Source organism: Triticum urartu, chromosome 7A (assembly GCF_056163025.1).
Source record: "Triticum urartu cultivar PI428250 chromosome 7A, HENAU_Tu73, whole genome shotgun sequence".
In the NCBI taxonomy this organism is placed as follows: Eukaryota; Viridiplantae; Streptophyta; class Magnoliopsida; order Poales; family Poaceae; genus Triticum; species Triticum urartu.
The window spans coordinates 391,762,246-391,774,302 of NC_141879.1; the positions used below are offsets into that span (position 1 = coordinate 391,762,246).

A 12,057-nucleotide genomic window follows, 5' to 3' on the forward strand; every position below is an offset into this window, starting at 1 on the left:
GTATGCAAGTCAAGTAGGAAGGAGTTCACCTAGGTTTCCAAAGCATGTGCTCTCGCTCTTGTCACAGGTCCATGTGGGGCTTGATGTGTTGGTGTAGAGTCCATGGGGATGATGGAAGGATGCTCCGCATCACCTTTCCTATCGAAACAAGCCTTCGAGTATTGCCGGCAACGTGACTTGTGCACATTAGTGATCATAGATCCCATAGCATACTTACCATATGATCTTGGTACACATCTTGGTATCATCTCTTGTGTCACAAGGTTGTCATCGCATACACAATTGTTTTCTTGGTTCGTGAAGTTTTGCATGATAAAAGAGCTCACAAGAGAAGGACCCAAACACGCTTTTAAGCAAAATAGAAAGATAAGCAAAGAGCTTATAAGTAGGAACCATAGCATCATACTACATTAAGATTGTCATACTCGATCATCTTGGATCATATCACCGGAACACCATACATATAGCATACTTGGGATAGAAGTCGTTGCATTTTTGCTTTGCAGGTTGTGCACAAGTTTCGTATCCGCCTATTGTGCAATCGTGATAGTGTCTCTCTAGAGTTGTGCAACAAGAGCATTTTCTGTGGATTCCACATTTTCCGCTCATTTTTGGTTTGCACAGCCCCATTTATCTATTTTTGTGTGTGTGTTTCTGTCTCCTTCCATTTTTCTATTGGTCGACTTGTTGCATTTGCAAATTTGCTAATCTTTTTCAACATTATTGAGTCTTACTAACAATTGCATCAATTTTTGTGCCACCATCCTAACCGAGCTCCACTATAAGATTTTACTTGTGTAGGTGTGAGAACTGACAAGAATTGGTACCAATTGTGCTATTTCCTTGTTACACATTTGAGCGATCATTGATCCATCCTCAACATCGGTCAAGGTACATTGGGTATAAGTTCTTCTCCTTCTCCCACTCACATATTTGCTTGGAATGATGGATAGGCCAAGTTCTCCTACCAACCCACTCTTCATCGAACAAGACGACGACCCGAACAACTGCGTCACCAAGAACTACTTCTGGTGCGTAAAGAGCTTTGCATCAAGAACAACAAGCATTGAGTGACCGCATCAACAACCTCGCCACCGACTTGCGTCTCTCCGAGCAACGCACAAGAGACTACTTTGACAACAAGGTCGACGAACACAAATAAGAGAATGACGCAAGAATGGATGAGATTTGTGCCTTGTTGGTCAACCGCTCTTCTACCACTTCGTCATACTCAAGACGGGGCCACTCAAGTCGACACTCGTCCGACAACTCAAGTACAATGACGTCAAACACTCTTCATCAAGCCGCGCCCCAAGACCATCAAGCAAACCGCAATCCTCTACATGGCAATCCTACACAAGAGCAACTTGACGAGCAAGCACATCGGCATCGCCAAAATCAAGCTACCCTTGCGCAAGCACAAGAACGGCAACGTCTATGCCAACAAGAGGAAGAGCGAGCGCATCTACACCAAGACGAACAAGATGCTGAGGCACAACATCAAGAACAACACCAGCGAGAAACTCAAGCACTTGAGGCGCAACATGCACTCCACAACACAAGTCGCGCCGTTGCCACACGCAACCGCCATATGCGCAGACAAGAAGAAGCACTTCGCGATGAAGTTCAAGAGAGGATTTATCAATCCCGAGTGCATCGTCAAGTTCCTCAAGCTCCTCCACAAGCTTGACAAGAACCTCAAGTTCACCAAAGAGCAGGAAGACAATGGAAATCCCCCGCAACAAGAGCAAGTTGAGGGAAACAATCCTCCTCATCAAGGACGTCATCACCCTCGATCACAACACAATGAAGAGCAACGCTATGACAAAATCAAGTTCACCATGCCCAACTTTTCCGAAAGCAACGATCCTGAAGAGTACCTTTCATGGGCATTGAAGGTTGAAAAAATCTTCCGCTTGCACAACTATGAGGGAGAGAAGAAGATCCCTATGGCATCCCTTGAGTTCCAAGATTACGTCCTCATTTGGTGGGAACAAGTCATTGAGCGCCGAGAGGCAAGAGGTGAACCACCCATCACAACATGGGCGCAAATGAAGGATGTCATGAGAGCACACTTTGTGCCAACCTACTACAATCGCGACCTATTCAACAAACTCCAACTACTCAAGCAAGGAACAAAGAGCATTGAAGAGTACTACAAGGAAATGGAGATTGCCATGATACGAGCTAATGTCACGAAAGATGATGAGAAAACAATGGCACGTTTCTTGAATGGACTCAATCATCCTATCAATAAGATCGCCGACTTCCAACCATACTCGAACCTCATCGAGCTAGTGCACCAAGCTATAAAGTGGAACGTCAAGTGCAAGATGACTTCAAGTATGCCAAGTTCTCATCCAAGTCCTATGGTCTCTCCAACACCCAAGCTTCAAAGGCTCCAACACCATCTACTTCAACCAAGCCTTCTACAAGCAATGTCGACAAGTCGAGTTACAAGAAAACTTCAACTACCTCAAGTCGTCCTCCTACTACAAGAAACTTCAAGTCGAGAGCTTCATCATCACCTACTCTAACCGATGAGACCATCAAGACAAGTTCTATCAAGTGCTTCACACGCGGCGGCCGAGGCCATAAGTCCTTTGAGTGTACCAACAAGCGCACCATGGTCCTTAATGACGACAGAACATATGACTCCATGAGTGAAGAGGAGATGGAAGCCCTTGAGGAAGTGGCCATGCACCGGCGCGTGAACGAAGATGAAGATGATCAAGTCTTTTGTGACGAAGATTTGAGCCCCGCTCTTGTTGTCTCCAAGGTCTTGACACTTCAACATCAACAAGATGAAGACCAAAGATGCCACATCTTCCACACCAAGGCCGACATTAATGGAAGGTCCGTGAAGGTCATCATTGATGGAGGTAGTTGTCATAACTTGGCAAGTGAAGAACTATGCTCCAAGCTCCAATTGGTCAAGATGAAGCACCCGCATCCCTACAAGGTTCAATGGCTAAGCGACTCTGGCACTATCCAACTCGAGCATATGGTGCAAGTTTCCTTCAAGATCGGAGCTCACGAAGACACTTGGGAGTCTGATGTCGTTCTGATGTCCGTTTGCCTCCTCCTTCTTGGATAGCCATGGCAATTTGACCGAGGCGTCATACACAACGGGCATACAAATCACTATAGATTCAAGATGAAAGGAAAAGGAGTACGTTCTATGATCTATGTCACTGATGAGGACATCAATACCATTGTTACACCCACAACCCCTGCTGCTATACATACTGGACCAATTACTAGAGCTCGCGCATGCCAATTAAATTATCAGGTACTTTCGTTTCTTGGTAATGATTATAATGTTCATGAGAATATGATGATGCCTAAATTGGATACATTTGTTTTGCTTACAAATGAAGGTCTTGGCATGGATAAGAGGGATGAACACTGGAGCAAGACCAAGCATGGAGATGATGGCATGCGCAAGGGGATCAAGAACGGAGTTACAATTGATGACTTCACGATTTTGGAGCCACCATAAGGAGTGCATGAAGCCTTGGACGAAATATACAAGATGCCACTTCATAAATTTCGTCCAGAGGCTATTCTAGGTGCTGTGTCACCTTATTATTGGGCCATGCCCATGTATTTTCGAAATACTTAAGTATAGGCTGTTTTTAGAGTCCATATGTGTGGGGAAACAAGAGTTAGGGTTGGTTTCGGAACCCTCCTCCAAGGACCACGAAATTCCACCATCTTCCTCCATATATACAGCCCTTAGGGAGTCATTTATACTTTGGGTTTTGTTTAGACTAAAAGTTCGCCATAGCTGCAACTTCGCGTACTTTGTTTGTGTCCAACGACCAGACCAAGACGTCACAGACCCCACCTTCATTAATAAAGCTTTCGTCTTTTATTCGCAATATCCAGATTGCAATCTCAGTTTCTTGCTTGCTCTTCGTTTGCTCGCAGGAAATAGACCCTCGTGGTCAGGTTGATCGTGCTCCGGCGTGGTCAATAACCCTCGGAAGTTGGTTTAGCGATTGCTAAGGCGCGACGTCTTCACACGTTCATAGTCGGATCGTCAAAGTCGACTCCCACAGAAAACGATATCTATCTCATCGAAACATCGGGACACCTTCGCCTCTATCAAGTGGTATCTGATTTCCAGGTTGCTCGGTGAGATGTTACAGTTTTTCATAGTTTAGATCGAGTCTGTTCTTCATACCTACAGTCCACGAAAAAGCCAAAAAAATTAGGGTTAGGTCATCATATCCGAACCAATCTGAGCCTTTGCATAATCTTTTTAGGGTTTTGCATTGTTGAATTTGTGGTTGCATCGTCGTGTCTAGTTGCTGGTCTTAGCATCTAGTTTCCTTTAGAGTTTTGAGTTCTGTTCACAAGTTGTCATGCCGCCGCCGCACCATCATCATCGTTCCTACCACATACCACCACCACCAACATATTCCTTACCGCTGCCATATACATCTACCTGTCCACCACCAATCTGAGTCCACATATACATCCGCCTGTCCACCACCAATCCAAGTCCACATATACATCTGCCTGTCTACCACCAATCTGAGTCCACATATACATCTGGCTGTCCACCACCAATCCAAGTTCTTTCATATTAGGTTTGTTTTTGAGGTCCATCTAGTTTTCATTTTGTGTTTCCTTGCCTGAGTAGGTCTAAAAAAAAAGAGTCTGGAGACCCCCGAGCAGTTTTTAGGCCAAAATTTCGGCGACCAAAAATATTTTTTCCCTATCCTATTTTTAGGCTTTTCTGAGTCTTTTGAGCCACATGCCATCATAGTGATTTTTTGAGCACTTGTTCGTCGTCGCTGCCCTGATTTCCGGAAAAAAGTCAAAAAAATCCGTGCCCATCCTGTCAGTTTGACGAGGGAAGAGTTTTGAGACACTCGCCATTATAGTGATTTTTCGCAAAAAAAGAAGAGCGCAAAAAAAGTTCCAGAGTGTGCTTTTCCCTTGTTTACGTGCAGCGCCGTGATTTTGTTAGTGTTCTAGGCTCGCGTCTCTAGCATGGTCTAGCCTAGGACCAGTACAGTACCTTTGTTGAGCGTTTATACAATTTTGCATCTCTGAATTGATTATTCCTGACCCTTTTTGCTACCATATTATAAGCCTTCCTAGATCCACATACATCTACGTCATGCGTTTGACTCTCCCTGGTAATCGCTCTATCCAAGCTTTGAGAGTTTTGACTACGACGGTTGCTGATCACCGCCTGCTGTTGGGTAAGAACTGGTAAGAATTTGAGATTTGCTTGACGGATTTGTGACACCCACCACCACCTCTTGTTAGTACTCTGTAGGATCATATTCTCATGTATTTCTATTGCTGCTAACCATGGCAGGATCACAAGCCGACGAGGCTGACTGGGAGAAAATGACCAATAAGGAGTTGCATGATAAATTTCAGCAAATGATGAGTGGACAGGTGCAAGATGTGCTAAATAGATTTGAAGTGGCCATGGAGAAGACGTTCGAAACAAAGCTCAATAACAAGTTTAATGAATTGCTCACACGTCTTCCACCACCACCACCGGCTGCACCTAACGCACATCTACAACAACAATGACGACTACCTCCACGTCGTGAAACAGCCCTCCGCCGAGCGAGCTGTCTCACTCTTGCGCCTGGCCAAACTGTTGGTGCTGCTGTTGATACTTCTGTGGCTCCTACTGCTGATGCGGAGGAGGATGATTTTGCGGGAGGTTACGAGGATGAGGTTGATCAAAATTAGAACTACGTGCAACCACCAGCACCACAACCACCAGGTCGTCCACATGCAAATAATGGCAATGGTAGGGCTCCCCGTCAGGTACGAGATCATGACCATCTCCCTAAACTGAAATTGAATATTCCACCATTTGAGGGTAGATATGTTCCTGATATATATCTTACTTGGGAGTTAGAAACTAAACAACGATTTACATGTTTATAATATGCCGAGGAGAGATGTGTTCCTGCTGCTGTTTGTGCTTTCACTAGTTTTGCATGTGTTTGGTGGTCTGAGCATTGTAGATTATATCCTATTCCAGCTACTTGGGCTGCTTTGAAAACAGCTATGCATACTCGTTGGGTTCCACCATATTATCAACATGAATTACTTCAAAAATTGCAGTGTTTAAGACAAGGAAAAAATTCTATAGAAGAATATTATCAGGAATTACAAACTGGCATGATTAGATGTGGTATTGTTGAGGAGAACGAAGCTATGCTTGCACGTTTTATGGGTGGATTAAATAGAGAGATTCAGACCATTCTAGAGTATAATGAGTATACTAATATCATCTTGCTTGTAAAGCTGAACGTGAAGTGCAGGATCGACAGGTATTGGCATGAACTAACTTTTCTGCAGGTCGATCTTCATCATGGACACCACGTGCATCCTCTACTTCCACTGCACTAGCATCTCCATTAGGTGCCACCTCCAGCCGTGATACAAGAAAGCAAGCACAACCACCACTATCTGCCAACAGCACACCTGTCGGGCCTGCGCAGAGCTCTTCTTCTTCCATGGCATCAACAGGGCACACAAGTGATATTATTTGTCATTGTTGTAAGGGAAGAGGACATTTTGCGAGACAATGCAAATATCAACCTGTGATGATTGCTACTGAGGATGGTGGGTATGAGTCCACTAGTGACTATGATGAGGAGACTTTGTCTCTTATTACACATGAAGAAAACGGTGGAGAGGATTCTGATCATGAGACGCAATACATGGCTGCTGAAGATGCTAACAGGTATGAATGTTTAGATGCTCAACGTGTTTTGAGTGTGTAGGTTACACAAGCTGAGAAAAATCAGAGGCATAATTTGTTCCATACAAAGGGAGTTTTGAAGGAACGTTCTATTCGCGTCATCATAGATGGAGGGAGTTGCAACAGCTTGGCTAGCATGGAGATGGTGGAGAAGCTATCTCTCACCACAAGACTGCATCCACATCCTTACTACATCCAATGGTTCAACAACAGCGGCAAGGTTAAGGTAACACGTACTGTTCGTGTGCATTTTAGTATCTCTACATATGCTGATTATATTGATTGTGATGTGGTACCCATGCAAGCATTTCCTTATTACTTGTTAGACCATGGCAATTTGATAAAAAAATTGTACACAATGGTAGAAATAATCAGTATACTCTTGTTCATAAGGATAGCCATATTACATTGCTTCCTATGACTCCTGAATCCATTTTGAAAGATGATATTAATAGAGCTAATAAAGAAAAACAGGAGAAAAATAAGAGTGAAAATCAGATTGTGGCAAAAGAATTTGAGCAACAAATGAAACCTAATAATAAACCATCTAGTGTTGCTTCTGAAATTAAATTGAAAAGTGCATGTTTACTTCCCACAAAATCTGATATTGATGAGCTAGATTTCAACAAATCTGTTTGCTATGCTTTTGTGTGCAAAGAGGCATTATTTTCATTCGAGGACGTGCCTTCCTCTTTGCCCCCTCCTGTCACTAACATTTTGCAGGACTTCGCTGACTTCTTCCCACAAGACGTACCACCGGGATTACCACCTATTCGAGTGATTGAGCATCAAATTGACTTAATTCCCGGTGCATCACTACCCAACCATGCACCATATCGTACCAATCCAGAGGAGACGAAGGAGATTATGCATCAAGTACAGGAGCTGCTCGACAAAGGTTACATACGCGGATATCTTAGTCTTTGTGTTGTTCCTATTATACTAGTGCCTAAAAAGGATGGTACGTCGCGTATGTGTGTTGATTGTAGAGGCATTAATAATATTACTATTCGTTATTGTCATCCTATTCCTAGGCTAGATGATATGCTTGATGAATTGAGTGGCTCTACAATTTTCTCCAGAGTTGATTTGCGTAGTTGATACCATCAAATTCATATGAAATTGGGAGATGAATGGAAAACAACATTTAAAACTAAGTTTGGTTTATATGAGTGGTTAGTCATGCCTTTTGGGTTAACTAATGCACCTAGTACTTTCATGAGACTAATGAACGAAGTTTTACATGCTTTAATTGGACGATTTGTGGTAGTATATTTTGATGATATACTGATTTATAGTAGATCTTTGGAGGAACATTTGGAACATTTACGTGATGTTTTTATTGCTCTACGTGATGCACGTTTGTTTGGTAACCTTGCGAAGTGCACCTTCTGCACCGACCGAGTATCTTTTCTTGGCTATGTTGTTACTCCATGGGGAATTGAAGTTGATAAAGCAAAGATTGAAGCTATTGAGAGTTGGCCGCAGCCCAAAACGGCACACAAGTGAGGAGTTTTCTTGGCCTCGCTGGATTCTATAGGTGTTTTGTGAGAGATTTCAGCACCATTGCTGCACCTCTCAATGAGCTTACAAGGAAGGATGTACCTTTTGTTTGGGGTACCGCACAGGAAGAAGCCTTCACGGTATTGAAAGATAAGTTTACACATGCTCCTTGACTCCAACTTCCTTCTTTTAATAAGACTTTTGAGCTTGAATGTGATGCTAGTGGAATTGGATTAGGAGGTGTGTTATTACAAGATGGCAAACCTATTGCATACTTTTCTGAAAAATTGAGTGGGCCTAGTCTGAATTATACTACTTGTGATAAAGAATTATATGCTCTTGTTCGGACTTTAGAAACATGGCAACATTATTTATGGCCAAAAGAATTTGTTTTACATTCTGATCATGAATCGTTGAAACATATTAAAAGTCAAGCTAAACTGAATCGTAGACATGCTAAATGGGTTGAATTCATTGAGACTTTCCCTTATGTCATTAAACACAAGAAGGGTAAAGAAAATGTTATTGCTGATGCATTATCTCGTCGCTATACTATGCTTTCACAACTTGACTTCAAAATATTTGGTTTGGAGACCATCTAAGATCAATATGTGCATGATGCTGATTTTAAAGATGTAATGCAGAATTGTAAAGAAGGAAGACCGTGGAACAAGTTTGTCATTAATGATGGATTTGTGTTCCGTGCTAACAAGCTATGCATTCCAGCTAGCTTTGTTCGTCTTTTGTTGTTGCAGGAGGCACATGGAGGAGGATTAATGGGACATTTTGGCGTGAAGAAGATGGAGGACGTACTCGCTACACATTTCTTTTGGCCAAAGATGAGACGGGATGTTGAGCGTTTTGTCGCTCGCTGCCCTACATGTCAAAAAGCTAAGTCATGAATCAATCCTCATGGTTTATATATGCCTTTGCCTGTACCTAGTGTTCCTTGGGAGGATATATCTATGGACTTTGTTTTAGGTTTACCTCGAACAAAGGCATATTTTTTGTCGTGGGTAGGTTCTCGAAAATGGCACACTTTATACCATGTCATAAAAGCGATGATGCTGTTAATGTTGCTGATTAGTTCTTTCATGAAATTATTCGCTTGCATGGTGTGCCAAATACTATTGTTTCAGATCATGATACTAAATTTCTTAGCCACTTTTGGAGATGTTTATGGGCTAAATTGGGGATTAAATTGCTTTTTAGTACTACTTGTCACCCCCAAACTGATGGACAAACTGAAGTAGTCAATAGAACATTGTCTACTATGCTTAGGGCTGTTTTGAAGAATAATAAGAAAATGTGGGAAGAATGCTTGCCTCATATTAAATTTGCTTATAATCGTTCATTGCATTCTACTACTAAAATGTGCCCTTTTGAAATTATGTATGGTTTCATACCTCGTGCACCTATTGATTTGTTGCATCTTCCATCTTCGGAGAAGGTTAATTTTGATGCTAAAGAACGTGTTGAATTGATTTTAAAAATGCATTAGTTAACTAAGGAAAACATTGAGCATATGAATGCCAAATATAAACTTGCTGGAGATAAGGGTAGAAAACATGTTGTGTTTGCACCTGGAGATCTTGTTTGGTTACATTTGCGTAAAGATAGATTTCCTAATTTGCGCAAATCAAAGCTAATGCCACGTGCTGATGGTCCTTTTAAGGTGTTAGAGAAAATAAATGATAATGCATATAAACTTGAGCTGCCTGCAGATTTTGGGGTTAGTCCCACTTTTAACATTGCAGATTTGAAGCCTTATTTGGGTGAGGAAGATGAGCTTCTGTCGAGGACGACTTCATTTCAAGAAGGGGAGGATGATTAGGACATCAATACCATTGTTACACCCACAACCCCTGCTGCTATACATACTGGACCAATTACTAGATCTCGCGCACGCCAATCAAATTATCAGGTACTTTCGTTTCTTGGTAATGATTATGATGCTGCCTAAATTGGATACATTTGTTTTGCTTACAAATGAAGGGCTTGGCATGGATAAGAGGGATGAACACTGGAGCAAGACCAAGCATGGAGATGATGGCATGCGCAAGGGGATCAAGAACGGAGTTACAAGTGATGACTTCACGACTTTGGAGCCACCATAAGGAGTGCATTAAGGCTTGGACAAAATATACAAGATGCCACTTCATAAATTTCGTCCAGAGGCTATTCTAGGTTCTATGTCACCTTATTATTGGGCCAGGCCCATGTATTTCCGAAATACTTAAGTATGGGCTGTTTTTAGAGTCCGTATGTGTGGGGAAACAAGAGTTAGGGTTGTTTTCGGACCCCTCCTCCAAGGGCCACGAAATTTCCCCCTATTCCTCCATATATACAACCCTTAGGGAATGGTTTAGACTTTGGGTTTTGTTTAGACTAAAAGTTCGCCATAGCTGCAACTTCGCGTACTTCGTTTGTGTCCAACGACTAGACCAAGACGTCATAGAACCCCACCTTCATTAATAAAGATTTCCTATTTTATTCGCAATATCTAGATTGCTATATTAGTTTCTTGCTTGTTCTTCGTTTGCTTGCAGGAAATAGACCCTCATGGTCAGGTTGATCGTGCTCCGGCGTGGTCAATAACCCTCGGAAGTTGGTTTAGCGATTGCTAAGGTGCGGCGTCTTCGCACGTTCCTAGTCGGATCGTCAAAGTCGGCTCCCACAGAAAACGATATCTATCTCATCGAAACATCGGGACACCTTCGCCTCAATCAGCCACCTAGCCAAAGTGATCAACGACAAGCAAGCCACCCATCATGGAGAGATCAGTGAGAGAGCGAACCACCTAAAAGAGAGTGAGCGCCACAAGCCCAAATTGAGTGCCTCCATGATGAGCGATAAGAAGAACTTAGTGCTATTTTCCACCAAAAGTGAGATGAGAGAAGTGTGTGAGAACCCATCATGTGTTATCCACTATGTCCTATTGTTCAAGGACAAGGCACCAAAAACTAACACCTCTCACATTTTACCTTTAGTGTTATCTTCTGTTTCGCAGGAATTCCAAGACGTTTTCCCCGATGAGCTACCTCTGGGTCTACCTCCACTACGAGGCATCGAACACCGCATCGACCTCATCCCGGAGCACCCCTTCCTAACAAGGCTCCCTACCGCGTCAACCCCGAGGAAACAAAGGAGTTCCAACAGCAAGTACAGCAACTCATCGACAACGGCCATGTACGAGAAAGTTTGAGCCCTTGTGCCGTACCGGTAATTCTTGTTCCCAAGAAAGATGGTACATATCGCATGTGTTCTGATTGTCATCCTATCAATGCTATAACTATGTGTTATCGTTACCCCATTCCATGCCTAGATGATATGCTAGATGAGCTTAGCGGAGCCACAATTTTCTCTAAAATTGAGCTTAATAGTGGCTACTACCAAATACGCATCCAAGAAGGTGATGAATAGAAAACCGCATTTAAGACCAAATGTGGCTTATATGAATGGCTTGATATTCCAATGGGTTTATTCGAAGCACCCGATACTTTCATGCGAGTCATGCATTTTGTTCTTAGGCCGAATATTGGTGTATTTGTTATGGTCTATTTCGACGACATTCTTGTCTTTATGAAATCTCTCAAATATCATGTCACCCATCTTAGAACTGTGTTGCAAACCCTTAGGAAAGAGCACCTTTATGCTAATATGGATAAATACCTTTTCGGTGTTGATAAGCTTGTTTTCCTGGGTTTTGTTGTGTCTTCTAAGGGTGTTCATGTTGATGAATCTAAGATCAATGCTATTAAAACTTGGCACCAACCAACCAACTTGCAAAAAGTGCATAGCTT

At 42.6% G+C, this 12,057-nt stretch overlaps 1 pseudogene; it reads left to right on the forward strand.

Annotated features, from left to right (window-relative positions):
- Window positions 1–1,343: 1,343 nt before the first annotated feature.
- On the forward strand, window positions 1,344–3,161 carry LOC147959704 (uncharacterized; annotated as a pseudogene).
- The last annotated feature ends 8,896 nt before the right edge of the window (window positions 3,162–12,057 follow it).